This window comes from Chiloscyllium plagiosum, chromosome 7 (genome assembly GCF_004010195.1).
Source record: "Chiloscyllium plagiosum isolate BGI_BamShark_2017 chromosome 7, ASM401019v2, whole genome shotgun sequence".
NCBI lineage: Eukaryota > Metazoa > Chordata > Chondrichthyes > Orectolobiformes > Hemiscylliidae > Chiloscyllium > Chiloscyllium plagiosum.
The window spans coordinates 90,783,876-90,803,044 of NC_057716.1; the positions used below are offsets into that span (position 1 = coordinate 90,783,876).

A 19,169-nucleotide genomic window follows, 5' to 3' on the forward strand; every position below is an offset into this window, starting at 1 on the left:
AATAGTTCTCTTGGATACAGTTCAAAATGTCTGTGCTTTTCGCATTCTTTCTAACTCAATGATATTTGGGTATTGAAATCCCCAACTATTACTGTCCTACTGATTTTGCACTCAAACATTTGCCTATGTAGTTACTTCACTAAACCTCTCCGTCTATTTGGTGATCTATGGTACACATCTAAAATTGTGGTTACTCTTCTCTTTTTCCTGAGCTCAAGCTGTACGGCATTATTTGATGCTTATATTATTCCTTCTCAGAGCTGATACTGCATGGGGCAGCATGGTGGCTCAGTGGTTAGCACTGCTGCCTCAGCACCAGGGACCAGGATTTGATTCCAGCCTCAGGTGACTGCCTGTGTGGAGTTTGCACATTCTCCCTGTGTCTGCATGGGTTTCCTCTGCATGCTCTGGTTTCCTCCCATAGTCCAAAGATGTGCAGGTTAGATGGATTGGCCATGATAAATTGCCTGTAGTGTTCAGGGGTAAATGTAGGGGAATGGGTCTGGGTGGGATACTCTTTGGGAGGTTGATGTGGACTTGTTGGGCCTGTTTCTGCACTGTAGAGATTCTATGAATATTTAACCAATCCTGCTGCCATTTTATTACCCACTTCTTTCCTGTCTGAAAACTTTCTATGTAGGGATGATGAACTACCATCTTTAAGTCAGGTTTCCATTATAACAAGGTTTTTATGCTTCTATGTGTTGATCCATGCCCTTAGCTCATTTTTCACTTTATGCCTTGTATTTACATACATGCCTTTAATACAATCCATTTCTGTGCTGTAAATATTTTAACCTTTGCTTCCTCTCTCAGGGTTGCTTGTACGCTTCTGCCTCCTGTTCCCACTCTGAATTCACAGGCATGTTCCCATAAGCCTGAGAATCTTGTTTAAACCTTGCCCAACAACACAAGCAAATCTCCCCCGAAAGGATGTTTATCCCAGTCCTGTTGATGTGTAGACCATCCATCTTGTCCAGGTCCCACCTTCCCCAGAACTGATTCCAATGGCCCAGAAGTCTGACAATAACACTCTTGCATTGGCTTTCCAATTCCATGTGAAATTGTTCAGTTCTCCTATTTCTAAAATAAAAGCAAATGTGATAAAAGCTTCTATGCATATGGAATTGGGAATGATGCACAACAAGTCTCTTGCTACTCACCTTGATTCCCACCTTGCCATTCAAATCATGGTTGCAGAATTAGACTTTTCTTCCTCAACATTGAGAATCTAATTTTTGTGAAAATACCATATTTTCCCAATTCGTTCGTGAGCTTGAAAAGTTCTGTCCCTTGTTTTTCTTCTGTAAATGAAACCAATAATAATAAAGAAATTAGGCTGATCTTATCTGGAGGACCGTTAAACAACTACCATAAATTAAGTTGATCTTATCTGTAAGGACCATTAAATCCCTACCATAAATGAATCTCTTCATGTAAACAATGGAGAACCATTTGTTCATGTTCTGCAATTAGATGTGGGTTTTGGAAAAAAATGACAATATATAATAATCCTCAGAAAAGAGTAAACTAATTTATATCTTTCCAGTTCTGTATCTAGTTTTGCTGCAGTAATGTTTAATTTTGTCAAAATAAACTTTCTAATTAATCAATTAGGCATCTATTCAAAATTTGGACATGCCGATGTTGGACTGGCACGTGTAAAGTTAAAAATTGCACAACACCAGGTTATAGTCCAACAGATTTATTTGGAAGCACTGATGGAACCACCTGATGAAGGAGCAGCGATCTGAAAGCTAGTGCATCGATTCAAAATCTTCGTCCAGTAAAAATGTAAGTGAAAGTGTCTCCATATAGTAAATTTAAAAATAGACTTATCGAAGATCTGTTTATAGATAGGCAGAAGCTTTTCTTTTGTTAAGATCTAGAAATCAAACCTGAACCACTATGGTTTAATAAATGAATGATTTAATGTAATTTATTAAGTTTCAAATATAGATGAATAAAAGAAAATCAGCAATTTTAATGATTTGGCATTTCAATTATAAAGATTGCTCTTTAAGAGTTGTAATTGTTTGAAGGTGCTTCTACCAGTAACTTAATGCACTGTAACCAATTTAATTCCTGAAATATAATTAAATTACATGAAAGAAAGTCACATCAGAAAAAGTTAATAACATGTTTTGCCTAGTCCTCCATGTGTGAAGTAAGCAAAAACAAATTCCAGTTACACTGTTTGTCTTACAAATGATTTCCCCAGGCAATTTTCAATAAACATCTATACAAGGGGTTAAAGTTTATGAATAGCAAGTCTTGGCATGGTTGGAATGGCGAGTGTCCTCACTTAATAATGATAGGTCTAGGAAGCTGCTTTGGTTCCACACTCAAGGATTCCTAAAAACAGATGAAACAGTGGTTCGAGACATTACAGGCATAATTCTTCTTCTTCAGTGGTCCATGCTGATTGAGGGTGATTTTCTTTCACTCTGGTTTGATGTTCCGTGAATGGTTGATAAATCAAATGTATGATATACAGGTTTTGTGGGCTAGTATTTGCAGGGCCAGGCAGCTCTGAGCGGTTTGAAAGATTGCGTGTTCTTTCTCATGCCTCAACTTCACCTCTGGGCATTCCCAATGAAGCACTACAATGTGTGTTTGGTGCCTTTTCAAATGAACTGCTCCTTTCCAGCTGATCACAAACCATGGATTGCCAAGAGTTGGCAGGAATGTTTGTGGTCTTTAGGGATTCTCTCCAGCACTCCTAAAGTATTTCTGCTCTTGTCTTGGTTAAGCAGTTAATTGAGAGTCTGCTGTTGATATACAAATAACATGTCTTGTCCAGTGGTTTAGAACGATATGCATGTCAATGCTCACAACATGTCTTGGAAGTTGCAGAGCCTTGCTATGGAGAATCTTCCTTGGATGCTGCCTGACCTGCTGTGCTTTTCCAGCACCACTGTAATCTAGACTCTGATCTCCAGCATCTGCAGTCCTCACTTTTGCCTAATCTTGTAAAGGTCCAAGTATTATTTAGTTTGAAAAGTCTCTGAAGCTACAGGGGCACAGAGATCACTGCCACCTGATAAATCATGACTTTGGCCTCACGTTTGAGATCCCGGCTCTCCCAATGCTCTTCTCCTCTGCTTGCCCAAACCTGGACTGGTACATATGCTGAACAATGAATTCTGTTGTCTCTGTCTGCCTTTATCAAGAGGAGACACCAAAGACATGAGAAACGGTCAACATTTTGCAGGATTTTACTGTGGATCTCAATCAATGGGGGGCGGTGTTGTACCATGGGAATGATTTGGAAGATTGCTGTCGATCTCCAAGTGTTTAGTGAAAGGCCAATGTTCTCATATGCTTCCGAGGAGTTGACATCAAACTGGAGTTCAATTTCTGAGTAAGCGCACGTAATTCAGTTGGCATTCCAGAGTGCAGAAAGGCAAGCTGGAGGGCTTTTTCGTTTTGAATTGAAGGCACCTTATAATTGTGATTGTATATAAAAGGTTGCTCACTTGTTTTGTATTTTGTTGCTTTTTGCATCTTTATTAGACGCGTACATTACTTTCAGTAACAAATGACTATTTTAGTGGAGAAAACCAGATGGCATCTGAAGCTATTGTCAAAACAAATCTAGAATAGCTTGACTATTTTAGTTTCTGCCTTATGGTGTTGGTAGATGTTGCATCATCAGGTTGTTAGTCTAATCTATCGTTTGCTTTCTTCGGTCGACAGTTTTTCATTTTTTTTATATTAGCTGTATTAGAAATCATTTTAAGGCCAATTAACTGCAGCAAGTTTGCATGAAAGCTATGCTGCCAGAAATAATGACAAATGAGAGCAAGCAGTGCAGATTCATTAGGATGTTGCCTGGGATTGAGCACCTTACAAGGGGAGGCTGGATATGCTCAGATTGTTCTTGGAGAAGGCTGAGAGGGGACCTGTTCGAGATGTATGAGGTTGTAAGGGGCATAAACAGGGTGGATAAGAAGCAACTATTCTCCAAAGTTGAAAGAACAAAAGTGGGGGGGAGGGGGGGGGCATAATTTAAAGTGAAAGGCAGGAGGTTTAGAAGAAATTTGAGGAATGCTTTTCTCACCAAGAGGGCAGTGGGAATCTGAATTACATGTTCGAGAGGGTGGCAGAGGTGGGAAACCTTACAACTTTAAAAAGTATTTGGATGAGCACTTGAAATGTCATTATAATCAAGGTTATGGGCCAAGTGCTGGAAAGTGGGATTAGTGGAGATAAATTGACACAGACCTAATGGGCCAAAGGCATCCTGCATGCTTCTATAACTCTATAAATGCCAGCTGAATGTGAAATATCTGCATATAAAGACGTTGTATTGTTTTAATAAATAAATATGCCACTTTTAACTCTTCAAATGCATTGAAAGAAAGTACTGATGAACTATGTGACTCACTGATGATGCCTAGGTCTATCAGAGATAACACTGTGAAGCTGCTGAAGAATGAGTCACAAATTCTAACAGTGCTTTCAATTTAAGAGCTATCTACATAACCTATAACATTAGGTATAGTGAGGCATGTCAGAATGCCACATGCTGAATTGAAAATAACCTTGATAAAATAAAAAAAATCATTTATGTAATGTAGTTCATGATGTAAACCGTGGGATTTATATATATTTTATATATTCATTGTAAATTTGAGTTTCTTTGTTATTAAGCTTGTATCCAATTGTCAGCATTTTTGTCTATATCCCTCTACACTCTTCCTATTCATATACCCATCCAGATGTCTTCTAAATGTTGTAATTGTACCAGCCTCCAGCACTTCCTCTGGCAGCTCATTTGATACACACACTACCCTCTGCGTGACAAAGTTGCCCCTTAGGCCTTTTTAAATCTTTTCCTTCTCACCTTAAACCTATGCCCTCTAGGTTTGGACTCCCCTACCCTAGGGATTAGACTTTATCTATTTACCCCCATCCATGCCCCTCATGATTTTATAAAACTCTGTAAGGTCACCCCTCAGCCTCTGAAGCTCCAGGGAAAATAACCCCAGCCTATTCAACCTGTCCCTCTCACTCAAACCCACCAACCCTTGATATCTTTGGAAATCTTTTCTGAAACCTTTCAAGTTACACAATATCCTTCCTAAAGGAGGGAGACCAGAATTGCATGCAATACTCCAAAAGTGGCTGAACCAATGTCTTGTACAGCCTCAACATGACCTCCCAACTGCTAAACTCAACGCACTGACCAATAAAGGCAAGCATACCAAATGTCTTCTTCATTATCCTATCTACGTTGGACTCCACTTTCAAAGAGCTATCAATCTGCAATCCAAGGTCTCTTTTTTCAGCAACACTCATCAGGACCTTACCATTAGGTGTATAAGTCCTTCCCTGATTTGCCTTTCCTAAATGCAGCATCTCACATTTATCTAAATTGATTTCCATCTACCACTCCTCAGATCTTTGGCCTACCTGATCAAGATCCCATTGTACTCTGAGGTAACCTTCTTCTCTGTCCACTACACCGCCAATTTTGGTGTCATCTACAAACTTAGGTAAAAATCACACAACACCTGGTTATAGTCAAACAGGTTTATTTGGAAGCACTAGCTTTCAGAACGCTGCTCCTTCATCAGGTGACAACCCCACCTTAACAACCAAACCTCCAGTCTGAAAAACAACCTTCCACTGCCATCCTTTGTCTTCTACCTTTGAGCCAGTTCTGTATCTAAATGACTAGTTCCCACTGTATTCCACGTGATCTAATCTTGCTAACCAATCTCCCATGGGGAACTTTGTCGAACGCCTTATGGAAGTCCATATAGATCACGTCCACTGCTCTGCCCTCATCAATCTTCTTCAATACTTCTTCAAAAACTCAATCAAGTCAGTGAGACACAATTTCACATGCACAAAACCATGCTGGCTATCCATAATCAGTCTTTGCCTTTCCAAACACATGTAAATCCTGTCTCTCAGGATTCCCTCCAAACAACTTGCCAACCACTGATGTCAACTAGGCAAAAGTGAGGACTGCAGATGCTGGAGATCAGAGTCTAGATTAGAATGGTGCTGGAAAAGCACAGCAGGTCAGGCAGCATTCAAGGAGCAGGAAAATCGACATTTCAGGCAAAGGCCCTTCATCAGAAACATCGATTTTCCTGCGCCTCGAACACTGCCTGACCTGTTGTGCTTTTTCAGCACCACTCTAATCTAACCACTGATATCAGGTTCACCAGTTCCCTTGCTTTTCCTTACCACTTTTCTTAAATAGCGGCACCACGTTAACCAACCTTCAGTCTTCCTGCACCTCACATGTGACTATCGATGATACAAATATCTCAGCAACAAGCCCAGCAATCACTTCCCTAGTTTCCCACAGAGTTCTAGGGTACACCTGATCTGGTCCTGGGGATGTATCCATTTTAAGCCATCTAGCATTGCCTCCTCTGCAATATAGATATTTTGCAAGATGCCACCATCTATTCCCACATTCTATATCTTCCACGTCCTTCTCCACGATGATGTAAAATACTCATTTAGTATCTCATTTCCTGCGGTTCCACACATAGGCTGCTTTGCTAATCTTGAAGGCACCCTATTCTCTCCCTAGCTACCTTTTTGTCCTTAGTGTATTCATAAAATTTCCTCACATGCTCCTTAACCCTATTTGCCAGAACTATCTTATGTCCCCTTTTTGCCCTCCAGGTTTCCCTCTCAAGTATATTCCTACTGCCTTTCTCTTCTTCTAAGGATTCACTCGATCTCTGCTATCTATACCTGACATAGTTAAAAATCACACAACACCAGGTTACATTCCAACAGGTTTATTTGGAAGTACTAGCTTTTGGAGTGCTGCTCTTCATCAGGTAGCTGTGTCGAATTGAGTGGGTTCCTGTTCCATAATCTTTTTGAGATCTTTCCTGTTTTCTTGCATTTCTGCAGAAACTTGATGTCTGTGTCAGTATGCGCGATCTTCTTTGAGGTCCTCTCCAGTTTGAGCTGGCAGATAGTGGTGTCAATGGTAGCCATGATATGGAAGTGTCAATGTTGGACCTTTCTTCACCCGAGTCCAATGCTGGCACCTCTATATCATCTACTTGACATGTACTTCCTTCTTTTTCTTGACCAAACCCTCAATTTCTCCAGTCATCCAGCATTGCCTACACCTACCAGCCTTGCCCTTCACCCTAACGGGAATGGACTGTCTCTGGACTCTTGTTATCTTATTTTTGAAGGCTTCCCATCTTCCATCCATCCCTTCACCTGTGAGCAGCCTTCACTGCTCCCACAATAACTTTTGAAGTTCTTGCCCAATACAATCAAATTTGGCCTTCCTCAATTTAGAACTTTAACTTTTAGATCCAATCAATCCTTTTCCATCACTATTTTGCAAGAAGATATCTTGAAGCTGCACTCTGATCTGTAAGAATACAGGACATGGTCTGCAATGTGGAAGGGAGTCTATTTGCTGTGGGACAGAGATCATTATAGTGGATTTTAGGCAGAATTCTACTCTCTCAGTATAGCATTAAAAGATTGGTTGTGCAACATGCACTTGGATGAGCTAATATACCTCAGATCGCCTTTCCATCATATGAAGGCAATAATACATGGCTTCATTGTAATGGATGCAAAGGCTCAAGAGTTCAATCAATAAAATTGTGTAAACCTTCTGACATTCCAATGTCATCTGCTCAAGCATCTCAAATTGATATCACCATGGCTGGAGTCCCTGTGGCATTGATTCAACACAAAGACAATGTAGAAGGAAACAATGACTACTACTTCATCTGCAGCAACCTCCAACAGCTCTGCACAGCTTCTGCAGGGAATGCAGTAGGGGACATTCACATACAGTGGTGGAGGGGGTTGATGAATTCCAGTATCTACAGGCCTTGCTTGTTGTGATTTTCTTCAACTCTCTGATGGATAGTTTTGGCTGTGATTAGAAACTTTGTTATCTGCTGGAGAAGGAGTCTCCCCTTGTCTGCGTGGGTTTTCTCCGGGTGCTCCAGTTTCCTCCCAGAGTCCAAAGATGTGCAGGTCAGGTGAATTGACCATGCTAAATTGCCCATAGTGTTCAGGTATGTGTAGGTTAGGTGCATTAGTCAGGGGTAAAATGTAGAATAATAGGGTAGGGCAATGAGTTTGGATGGGCTAGTTTCGGAGGGTCAGTGTGGACTTGTTGGGCCAAAGGGCCTGTTTTGACACTGTAGGGATTCTACAATAACTCCTCCAAAAGAAAGGGTGACCATCCAAATCTGGTGGTTGTCAAAGTTACAACTGCCCTGAAATCCTGTGCCAATAGCTCATTTCAAGGACCAACTAAGGAGCTGTGTGTGGCGTAATTTTCTCCAGAGTACAGCTCTTCATATCCTTACCCGGTGATAAAGAGAGACAAGCTGCTCAGGATGTAGGATTTTCAACCATTGCTGGCTTCCCCCAGATGCAGAGTTCTCTCAACCACACCACATTGCTTTGAGAGCTCCCTATCTCCAATCTACAGAATTCATCAACAGCTTCCACTCCACCAATTTTCACATTACAAGTGGTCTTCAACGCCAATGTTTAGGTGCCTCCACTAGATTAGATTAGATTAGATTAGATTACTTACAGTGTGGAAACAGGCCCTTCGGCCCAACAAGTCCACACCGCCCCGCCGAAGTGCAACCCACCCATACCCCTACATTTACCCCTTACCTAACACTACGGGCAATTTAGCATGGCCAATTCACCTGACCTGCACATTTTTGGACTTGTGGGAGGAAACCGGAGCACCCGGAGGAAACCCACGCAGACACGGGGAGAACGTGCAAACTCCACACAGTCAGTCGCCTGAGGCGGGAATTGAACCCGGGTCTCTGACGCTGCGAGGCAGCAGTGATAACCACTGTGCCACCGTGCCACCCACGGTAGATATCCTGAGATTTTCCATGACTGCTACATACTGGAAACTCACAGATTCCTACCTCACTCAGACTGATGCAGAATGAAGATACAATGCCATCCACCAAAACCAGAGTGGGACAGATCAAAGGCCTTCTCCTTAGGATGAGGTTTCATTGTCCACTTTGCTTCAGTATGACCTTGCACTCCAGCCTGGAAACACTGTCCCATTCTGTGCCCATCACAAAAGTATCTGGCAATTGTGGGATGACTTCGATGCAGACAACATCTTTTCAGGGTGAAGATGAGTTTGAGGATCAGGACATTAACTATGAACTCCATCCATACTTCTGAAACTGGCTTCCAGAAGCAAGCTGGGCTTCATTTTCTTTAATTATTCACCACTCTATTGGTTATATGGTTGTATCCTCTTGTCAGTGTAAAGTACAAAGTGAATATGGACCTGGTTATTTCTACATTTCTTGAACTTTACTATTGCTGAAAAATCTCATTAGCTACCTGATAGTATGCTTGCTACCTTTGGATGACCCCATTTTCAGGTATCTACACATTACATGTCCTATTGACCAACAAGAAAAGAACAGCTATCAGTGAGACGGTGCACTAACATCCCATGGAACTAAGGTTGGGAAGCTCTGAAGGCATCTGTCAAGTTAGCTCAGCTGAGTGCTGTCCAGTGATTTGATAGCCAGCTGGTTGAGAAGAATCCTAAAGAATTTCCTTTTGACCCTTCCATCATCATTAATCCCTCAATGTTTCAGAATCCGCATAGTCTGCTAAATAACCTTGACATGATGGGGCATTCTCTCGGACAGCATTGAAACTGAGACAGTGTTTGTGCAGTATTTCTTGACAGAGTAAGGGAGAGTGGACCTGTGAGCTGCTCATGATCCTTCTCCACCATCAAATGCCAGTGATCTCCCTTGTAAAACTGTTACATACAATTGCAGAGAATTTATGATTCTGTCCTCTCACTCCTAGTGGAGTGTGGAAGGATATGTGCAAACCATGCCCTAGCACAATGCAGTTTAGTCATGGTGATGTTCACATTAAAATGCAATGCTTTAGCTGCAGTCATCAATGTCATAGTCCAAGGTGCCCTGGTGGCTGAGCCTACCTAAGGCACCCACAAGGTGTCAATTGCTTGTAATATTGAGTAATTCTTGGCCATTATAAATCTTTCGCCTTTAGATGTCTGAATAGATTAGATTACCTACAGTGTTGGAACAAGCCCTTCGGCCCAACAAGTCCACACCAACCCTCCGAAGAGTAACCCACCCAGACTCATTTCCCTCTGACTAATGTACCTAATACTATGGGCAATTTAGCATGGCCAATTCACCTGACCAGCACATCTTTGGACTGTGGGAGGAAACCGGAGCATCCAGAGGAGACCCACGCAGACACGGAGAGAATGTGCAAACTCCACACAGCCAGTCGTCCGAGGCTGGAATTGAACCTGGGATCCTGGTTCTGTGAGGCAGCAGTGCTAACCACTGAGCCACCATGCCGCCCCGAATAGGTTAATCATCTCTCAAATGGGCACAACCTTGTTAGATCCAACATTTAAAATTACATTCAAACATGTATTTTAACAATGCTTGTGAAGATACAGTTAGAAAATTTAGTTAAAGATTATTTTTCATCCATGCCACCTAGATACAATCAGTAAGTTTTCTTCTTTCTCTACCTTCCACTACATGTAAGTGCAGTCTTGAATTCGACAGTTGGAGTCGACAATACATCTTGTGTTGATGAGCAGTCACATATATGAAATTATAAACTTCGGAAAACTATTGGCAAAGAGATTTACTAGGCTAATGCCAGGTATGGAGAGACTGTTATGAGGAGGGGCATAGAGTAATAGAATCATACAGCACCCTTCAGTCCAATTAATCCACGCCAACCATGTTCCCAAACTAAACTAGTCCCACTTGCCTGCATTTGGCCCATATCCCTCCAAACCTTTCCTATTCATGTACTAACTAAATGTCTTTTAAATGTTGTAACTGTACCTGGATCCACCACTTTCTCTGGCAGTACATTCTACACTCTGTGTAAAACAAAGTTGCCTGTAATGTCCTTTTTAAAGCTTTCTCCTCTCACCTCAAAAATATGTCCTCTAGTTTTGAATTCCCTCACCGAAGGGAAAAGATTCTTGCTATTCATCTAATCTATGACTTTCATGCTTTTATAAACCTTTATAAGGTCATTTTTCAACCTCCTATCCTCCCAAAATCCAAAGATATGCAGGTTAGGTGAATTGGCCATGCTGAATTGCCCATAGTGTTCAAGGATGTGTAGTTTAGGTGCATTAGTCAGGGGTAAATATAGGGTAAGGGAATGGGCCTGGGTGGGTTACTCTTCAGATCGGTGTGGATGTGTTGGGGCGAAGGGCCTGTTGCCACACTGTAGGGATTCTATGATGCTATGAAAAATGTCCAAATGTATCCAGCCTGTTTTTATAACTCAAACCCTCCATTTCAGGCAACATCTAGTAAATCTTTTCTGAAACCTCTCTAATTTAATAATATCCTTCCTATAACAAGCAGACCAGAGCTCTACACAGTACTCTAGAAAAGGCCTCATCCATGTCCTCTAAAACCTCAACCTTGACAACCTAACTCCTATTCTCAAAGGTCTGAGCAATGAAGGCAAGCGTACAAAATGCCTTCTTAATCACCCTGTCTACCTGTGATGCAAACTTCAAAGAATTATGTATCTGAATCCCTAGGTCTCTCTGTTCTACAACACTATACAGGGCCCTGCCATTAATTTATAAGTCCTGTCCTTGTTTGTTTTACCAAATTGCAGCACCTTGCACTTATCCAAATTAAATTCTAAAGGCCAATCCTCAGTCCTTTGACCCAATTGATCACGATCTCTTTGTAACCTTAAATAACCTTCTTCATTGTCCGCTATCCAATTGATTTTAGTTTCATCTGCAAGCTTATTAACCATGCCTCCTATTAGATTAGATTAGATTACTTACAGTGTGGAAACAGGCCCTTCGGCCCAACAAGTCCACACCGACCCGCCGAAGCGTAACCCACCCATACCCCTACATTTACCCCTTTACCTAACACTACGGGCAATTTAGCATGGCCAATTCACCTGACTTGCACATCTTTGGACTGTGGGAGGAAACCGGAGCCCCCGGAGAAAACCCACGCAGACACGGGGAGAACGTGCAAACTCCACACAGTCAGTCGCCTGAGTCGGGAATTGAACCCGGGTCTCTGGCGCTGCGAGGCAGCAGTGCTAACCACTGTGCCACCGTGCCGCCCACTATATTCTCCTCTAAAACATTTATTAGATTCTCTACAATGTGGAAACAGGCCCTTCAACCCAACAAGTTCGCACTGACTGTCCGAAGAATAACCCACCCAGACCCATTCCCCTATCCTAAATTTACCGCTGACTAATACATCTAATAGTATGAACAATTTAGCATGGCCACCTGACCTGCACATCTTTAGATTGTGGGAGGAAACTGGAGCACCTGGAGGAAACCCATGCAGACACAGGGAGAATGTGCAAACTCCACATAGACAGTTGCCTGAGGCAGGAATCGAACCCAGGTCCCTGGCACTGTGAGGCAGCAATACTAACCACTGAGCCAACCCATTCATACAAATGGCAAATAAAAGTGGACCCAGTACTGATCCCTCTCAAACACCACAGGTCACAGGCCTTAAGGGCAAAACAATAACCTTCCACCATCACCCTCCACCTCCTACCATCAAGCCAATTTTGTATCCAATTGGCAAGCTCAGCCTGGTGTCACCTAACTTTACGAATCAGTCTACCATGCAGAACCTTGTCAAAGGTTTTCCTAAAGTCATTGTAAACAACGTGAACTGCTCTGCCCTCATCAATCTTTCTGGTCATTAGAATGATAGAATCATAGAGTCCTCCAACATGGAGACAGACCCTTTGGCCCAAACTGTCAACAAAATGTCCGTCCATGCTAACCCCATTTCACTGCACTTGGCCCATAACCTTATAAACCTTTCCCATCCAGGTATTTGTCCAAATGCCTTTTAAATGTTGTTAATGTACTCACCTCAACCACTTTTGCTGGCATTATGTTCCATATGCATACCACTTTATGTGTAAAAAGATTGCTCCTCAGGTTATCTTTTATTTATTCCACAACCCTGGGAAAAAGACTGAATGCATTCATCCTATCCATGCCTCTCATGATCTAATATGCATCTATAAGATCCCACCTTAGTCTAAAGAAAAAAGAACTAGTTTGTGTAATCTCTCCCCTTCACTTAGACTCTTGAGTCCTGATTACTTCCTCAAAAAAACTCATTCAAGTTTGTGAGACACGATTTCCTACGCACAAAACCATGCTGACTATCTCTTGCCCTTCCAAATTCCATCCTTCAGAACCACCTCCAACAACCTACCCACCACCAATGTAAGGCTCATAGCTCTATAGTTCCCAAGCTTCTCCTTACAGCCTTCTTAAGTAAAGGCACAACATTAGCCATCCTCCAGTCCTTTGGCACCTCACCTGTAGTTTTAGATGACACAAATATTTCTGCTAGGAGCCCTGCAATTTCTTCCCTAACTTCCCCAACATCCTGGGATGCACTAGATCAGCTTCCTGAGATTTATTCACCTTTATATTTTCTGAGACCTCCATCACTTCCTCTTCAATAATGTGAACTGTTTTTAAAACATAAATTTTCATCTCCCCAAGTTCTCTAGCCTACATTTATTTCTCTAAAGTAAAAACTGATGTGAAATATTCATTTTCTGCCCCTCCCATCTCCTGAGATTCAACACATAGATGACCTTGTTGATCTTTAAGGTGCCCTATTCTCTTACTAGTTGCTCTTTTGTGTTTAATGTTCTTGTAGATTATGCTTAACCATATCTGGCAAGGCTATCACATATCCCCTCTTTGCCCTCTTGATTTTCCTCCGAAGAGTGACCTGACACTTTTTATCTCTTCAAGATTTGATTGCAGCTGTCTATATATCATACAGGATTCTTTCTTATTATTGACTCTTTATTCATCCATTGTACCCCACTCTTACCAGCCTTACCCTTCAATCTAACTGGGACATAATGCTTCGGAGGAAGAGTCACTGGATCTGAAATGTTAACTCTGATTTCTCTCCACAGATGCTGCCAGACCTGCTGAGCTTTTCCAGCAGTTTCTGTTTTGGTTTCTGATTTCCAGCATCCGCAGTTATTTTGGTTTTTATAATGCTTCTGAACTCTCATTGTCACACTTTTGAAAGCATCACACTTATCAGTCATCTCTTTAACTGTGAACAGTCTACTCAAATCAACTTCAGAAAGTTCTTATCTCATCCCATTAGAATTTGTCTTACTCCAATTGCGAACATTAACTTTTATGGAAGACTTGTCTTTTTCCATAACTATTTAAAAACTAAAGCTAATCCGAAAGTGGTTCCTCTACTAACATTTCAGTCACTTGCCTTGTCTTACTTCCCAGGAGAAGTCAAGTATTGCTCCTTCTCTACTAGGTTCATTTCGATACTGATAAAGCAAATCTTTTTGAACACTTTTAACAGATTCCTCACCATCCAAACTTTTAACACTATGGCAGCCCCAATTAATGTTTGGAAAATTAAAATCTCCTACTGTTCTAATCCTATTATTCTCACATATGCTTGAGAACTCTCTACATATTTTCTTCTCAGTTTCCCTCTGACCAATGGGGGGCAGTGTATAGCACAATCCCATCAGGTGATCCTCCCTTTCGTATTTCTAATTTCCACCCATATAGTTTTACTGAATGATCCCTCAGAAATAGCTCTCTATTTACAGTAGTAATGTTCTCCTTAATCAAAAATGCCTCTCCACCTCCTCTCTTGCCTCCCTAACTATAGCATCTAAAAACTGCAACATTATGTTGCCAGTCAGAGAATCCCTACAGTGTGGAAGTAGGCCATTCGGTCCAACAAATTCACACAACCCAGCATGGTGGCTCAGTGGCTAGCATTGCAGCCTCACAGCGCTAGGGACCAAAGTTTCATTCCAGCCTCAGGTGACTGTCTGTGTGAAGTTTCCACATTCTCTCCGTGTATGTATGGGCTTCTTCCAGGTGCTCCGGTTTCTTCCGATCGTTCAAAGATGTGTAGGTTAGGTGAATTGGCCATGCTAAATTGTCCGTAGTGTTCAGGGATATGTAGGTTAGGTGCATTAGTCAGGGGAAATGTAAAGTAATAGGGTAGGGGAATGGGTCTGGGTGATGATACTCTTCTGAGGGTCAGTGTGGACTTGTTGGGCCTAATGTCCTGTTTCCACATTGTAGGGATTCTAAGATCCTTCTATGATCTATGAACCCTCCAAAGAGCATCCCACTCAACTAACCCATCCCTATAGCCCTGTATTTACCATGGCTAACCCATCTAACATGCAGATCCCTGGACACTGCGGGCAATTTAGCATGCCCAATCCTGCACATCTTTGGACTGTTGGAGGAAAGCAAAGCACCCAGAGGAAACCCATGGAGAAACGGGGAGAATATAGAAATTCCACACAGTTGCCCAAGGTTGGAATTGAACCTACGTCCCTGGCACTGTAAGGCAGCAGTGCTAACCACTGTGCCATCATAAAGTTTTATAATCTTTTTAGAATACCTTCTCCAAATAAAATATTTTTGCCTAAATTACAAATAACTTTTACTGCAGCATTAAGAAGACAATCATAAGGTTTTCTCGAGCTAAAACAGGAATAATTTTATTACCTGCTAGTAATAAAGATACAATTTCTAGAACGCAGCCTCTGTACAGTCATTTGTGCCCATAGGCACATATATACAAAATTAGATGAGGATAATATCCAGTCCAAAAGGAAGATTGAAGAATATACTAATTAGAGACCTTTGGGTGCCCTTGAGATATAAGATTTTAACGTGAGTCTATGGTTGTTTTGGTGGGTTATTGGACCAACAGTGGTAGCAAATGTTGCAATTACTTTTTGAAGTTCTCAGTTTCCCAATGTTTTATTCCAGTAAGGGCTATAACAGCACTTTCCATCTTGATAAACAGTGAGGGAACCTTCTTCAGCCTGATTCAGTTCTGCAGTCTAAAATCCAACATCTCTGCCAAAGATGCTCCTTCAAGTAGCAGCTAGTTGTATATTCTCTGGTCAATTAAGTTTTGTTCTCAGGATTGATAACTCTGTGTATGATTTCACCTCCAACATGTGAGGATTCTCATAATGTGTAAATCAAAATAGGAAATGAGAGCCATTTGGGATATTCTGTTGACTGGTTTCAACACTCTCAGAGGAAAATGTTAATTTCAACTCAGGCTGTCTTTTATCTAACCCATGTTGGTTTACTAAAACTTCATTAACCTCTGCAAGTCAAATGAAGCCTGTGACCATTATAAGTCAGTGAAATGACTGCATAGAGGTGGCATCTAGTCACCAAGTCACCCTTTATTTACACCCAGATCCATTTCCATCTGACTAATGCAACTAACACTATGGGAAATTTAGCATGGCCAATTCACTTGGCCTGCAGATTTTTGGACTATGGGAGGAAGCTCAGCCTGTCAACATTACATTACAACATTCTAGATATGTTGGTGGCATGGTGGCTCTGTGGTTAGCACTGCTGCCTCATAGCACCAGGGACCCGGATTCGATTCCAGCCTCGGGTGACTGAGTGAAGTTTACATATTCTCCCCTTGTCTGCGCGGGTTTCCTCCCACAATCCAAAGATGTGCAGGTTAGGGAATTGACTGTGCTAAATTGCCCATAATGTTCAGGGATGTATAGGTTAGGTGCATGAGATAGGGGAATGGGTCTGGGTGGGTTACTCTTCAGAAGGCTGGTGTGGATTTGTTGGGCTGAAGGGCCTGATTCCATACAGAAGGGACTCTAATTCATATTGGTAACCTTCAAATCACAGGCTTTGCAACCATCACTCAGAGCCTGAGAGAATATCTTTGACTGAGCTTTGTAACCTGAACATTAAACAGAGAGGCAAATATAAAATAGAGGAAGCACCAAGATTTGGAGATACCGGTGTTGGACTGGGGTGTACAAAGTTAAAAGTCACACAACACCAGGTTATAGTCCAATAGGTTTACTTGGAAGCACTAGCTTATGGAGTGCTGCTCCTTCATCAGGTGGTTGATGAAGGAGCGCCGCTCCAAATACTAGTGCTTCCAATTAAACCTGTTGGACTATAACCAGGAAGCACCAAGGAATAGAAAAGAATGGGGGACAGAGGGAAGCAAAGGGAATAAGAAGAATCTACAAGACTTAGAACAGATTATTTTGCAATTAGTATCTGTCAGTTCCAGCCCCCTGCTCATTCAATGCATTTTGTTTAAAATGTTTCTACACCTTTCACTTTAGTTGCACAGCAACTGATGGTGTGAAATGATTTGATTACTGAAAGAGAGCCTAGAAAGGTTGGAATATACTTAGAGCTGCCCACTTATTAAGAGTTTGGTTTGTTTGAAATCCTTCTTCTAATATGCCAAATAATAATTGGATCCAGCTGAGTTTCTTATTCGCCAGTATAAATGCTAAAATGACATCAGAATCATAACATTAATAATACTGAAGATACAGAGAGAGAGAGAGAAAGAGAGAGAGAGAGAGAGAGAGAGACCTACTGCATAGAAAAGGCCCTTCAGCCCATCAAATCTATGGTAGTCAAAAACAACCCCGAACTATTCTAATCCTACTCTTCAGCCTCTGTCCCATAGCCTTTTATTTCTTGGCATCACAAGTGTACATCTAAATACTGAATATTAAATGTGGGAACTTTAATTATATGCAGCTTTCTTCAGATTCAGATGATTCCAGGAGCCTAAGTCTGTCCAAGTGGCTGGATTGGTTTGAGGAGTCACCAGCTCTAGTATCTCCCCAGTCACTCATTGCATGTTCCCAGCTCAGCACCATGCATCTGTCAATATAGTATTGACAATTGTCATTTCCAATACAGCCGTGCACTTGTAAAAACACCTGATTTCTAGTTCGGGCCCCACATAATTACCAACTGACTACTGCAAAAACAATGCGCATTTTTGTAGCGTCTTTAACTTCAGTAGAAACCAAGACCTGAATCAATCACCTCATAATCATACGTGAACATTTCAGGAACAAAAAGAACAGCACCGAAGGTTTTGATTATGAATTCAGCAACAGAATATTCAACTGTTACCGACCATTTACTTTGCCAAAAAGTAAAATAGGAAACAGCCATGAAAAAAAGTTGTCATGAACATCTGTTAGCTCAGGTAAAGTAACACCCAACATATATTACAGATGTTGTTGCAGCTGTGAACAAATGGCTTACAGAAACCAACAGAAAAATAGTATTTGTTTCAGGACCCGAGGACAAAAATTGAGAATCTGACATTAATGTCAACCCTGTAAAGCTCAGATTACCTTTGCAATGACTGCTAATATGTAGTGGGGGTGGTGAGCAGGATCTTAGTAGCCTATCTTCTGATTTCAGCATTGGCCCAGCTGCCAGGCCGCACCCATTGTAGAATACTGGGTAGACACCAGCAGAGGGCGTCGGCCTGGGAGGATGTCAGGCCGCTGACTCAGTCTGACTCTATGGGCCATGCTCATGTTACAATGATGTCCATTACAAAGTCAGGGCAGAGCCTGGAGCATGAGCCAAAGATGAAGAGGTGGGGCCCAAAGACAGAAGTGTGGATTCAAGTCCAGGGGAAGGAGAGAGAGCAGGAGCAAAAGCAAGGATCAAAAGCAGAGGTCTGGGAGTTACAGCATGGAGGAGCCAAGGCTACAGAACTTTGTACTGGGAAGGGGAGCTGGAGAGATGTACAACTTCTGGAAACTTAGATGGACCACCTAAGCAGCTGTGGTGAGCCTGAGAATCTATAAGAAGGATAAGATTCCTTTGCAGTCTGGAGACAATATAATCGGGTTCACATAGCTGCAGTAAATTAGGAACGGGGGGAGCTGTATCAGTTGCTGTAAACAACGGTTCCTAACCGATAAGTCAGAAACTTTATAAATGTGAGTGAGTCACCCTGTGCCTCTTGCAAGCAAGTGAAAGTACCTGGAGAAGGAAGATTAAGAGGCAGTCAGTGAACCCAGGAGATAGGGGCCATTGGGCCACCTTCCCAGTCTTTACCTTTACCCATGAAACCCATGCTTTTTATTTGTCTGTGTGTGGGGGGGGTTATAAGGGGGTTAGAATTTTAACCAATATAGTTGTTTATCTATTGTTAGAAAGCATTTGTTTATAATAAACATTAATCCTTGTACAGTACAGAGAAAGGTTCTATGTGCCAGATTGATTAGCTAACTAGTTTTTTTTATTCTTA

The 19,169-nt window shown here is 41.7% G+C and overlaps 1 long non-coding RNA gene across 1 annotated transcript in view; it reads left to right on the forward strand.

Annotated features, from left to right (window-relative positions):
* Positions 1–18,483: 18,483 nt before the first annotated feature.
* The window catches only part of LOC122552039, a 51,194-nt gene continuing 50,508 nt past the window's right edge, over positions 18,484–19,169 (forward strand). Inside the window, exon 1 of the long non-coding RNA XR_006312277.1 lies at positions 18,484–18,703. This is a non-coding gene — a long non-coding RNA (uncharacterized LOC122552039). The remainder of the gene's footprint in view (positions 18,704–19,169) is intronic.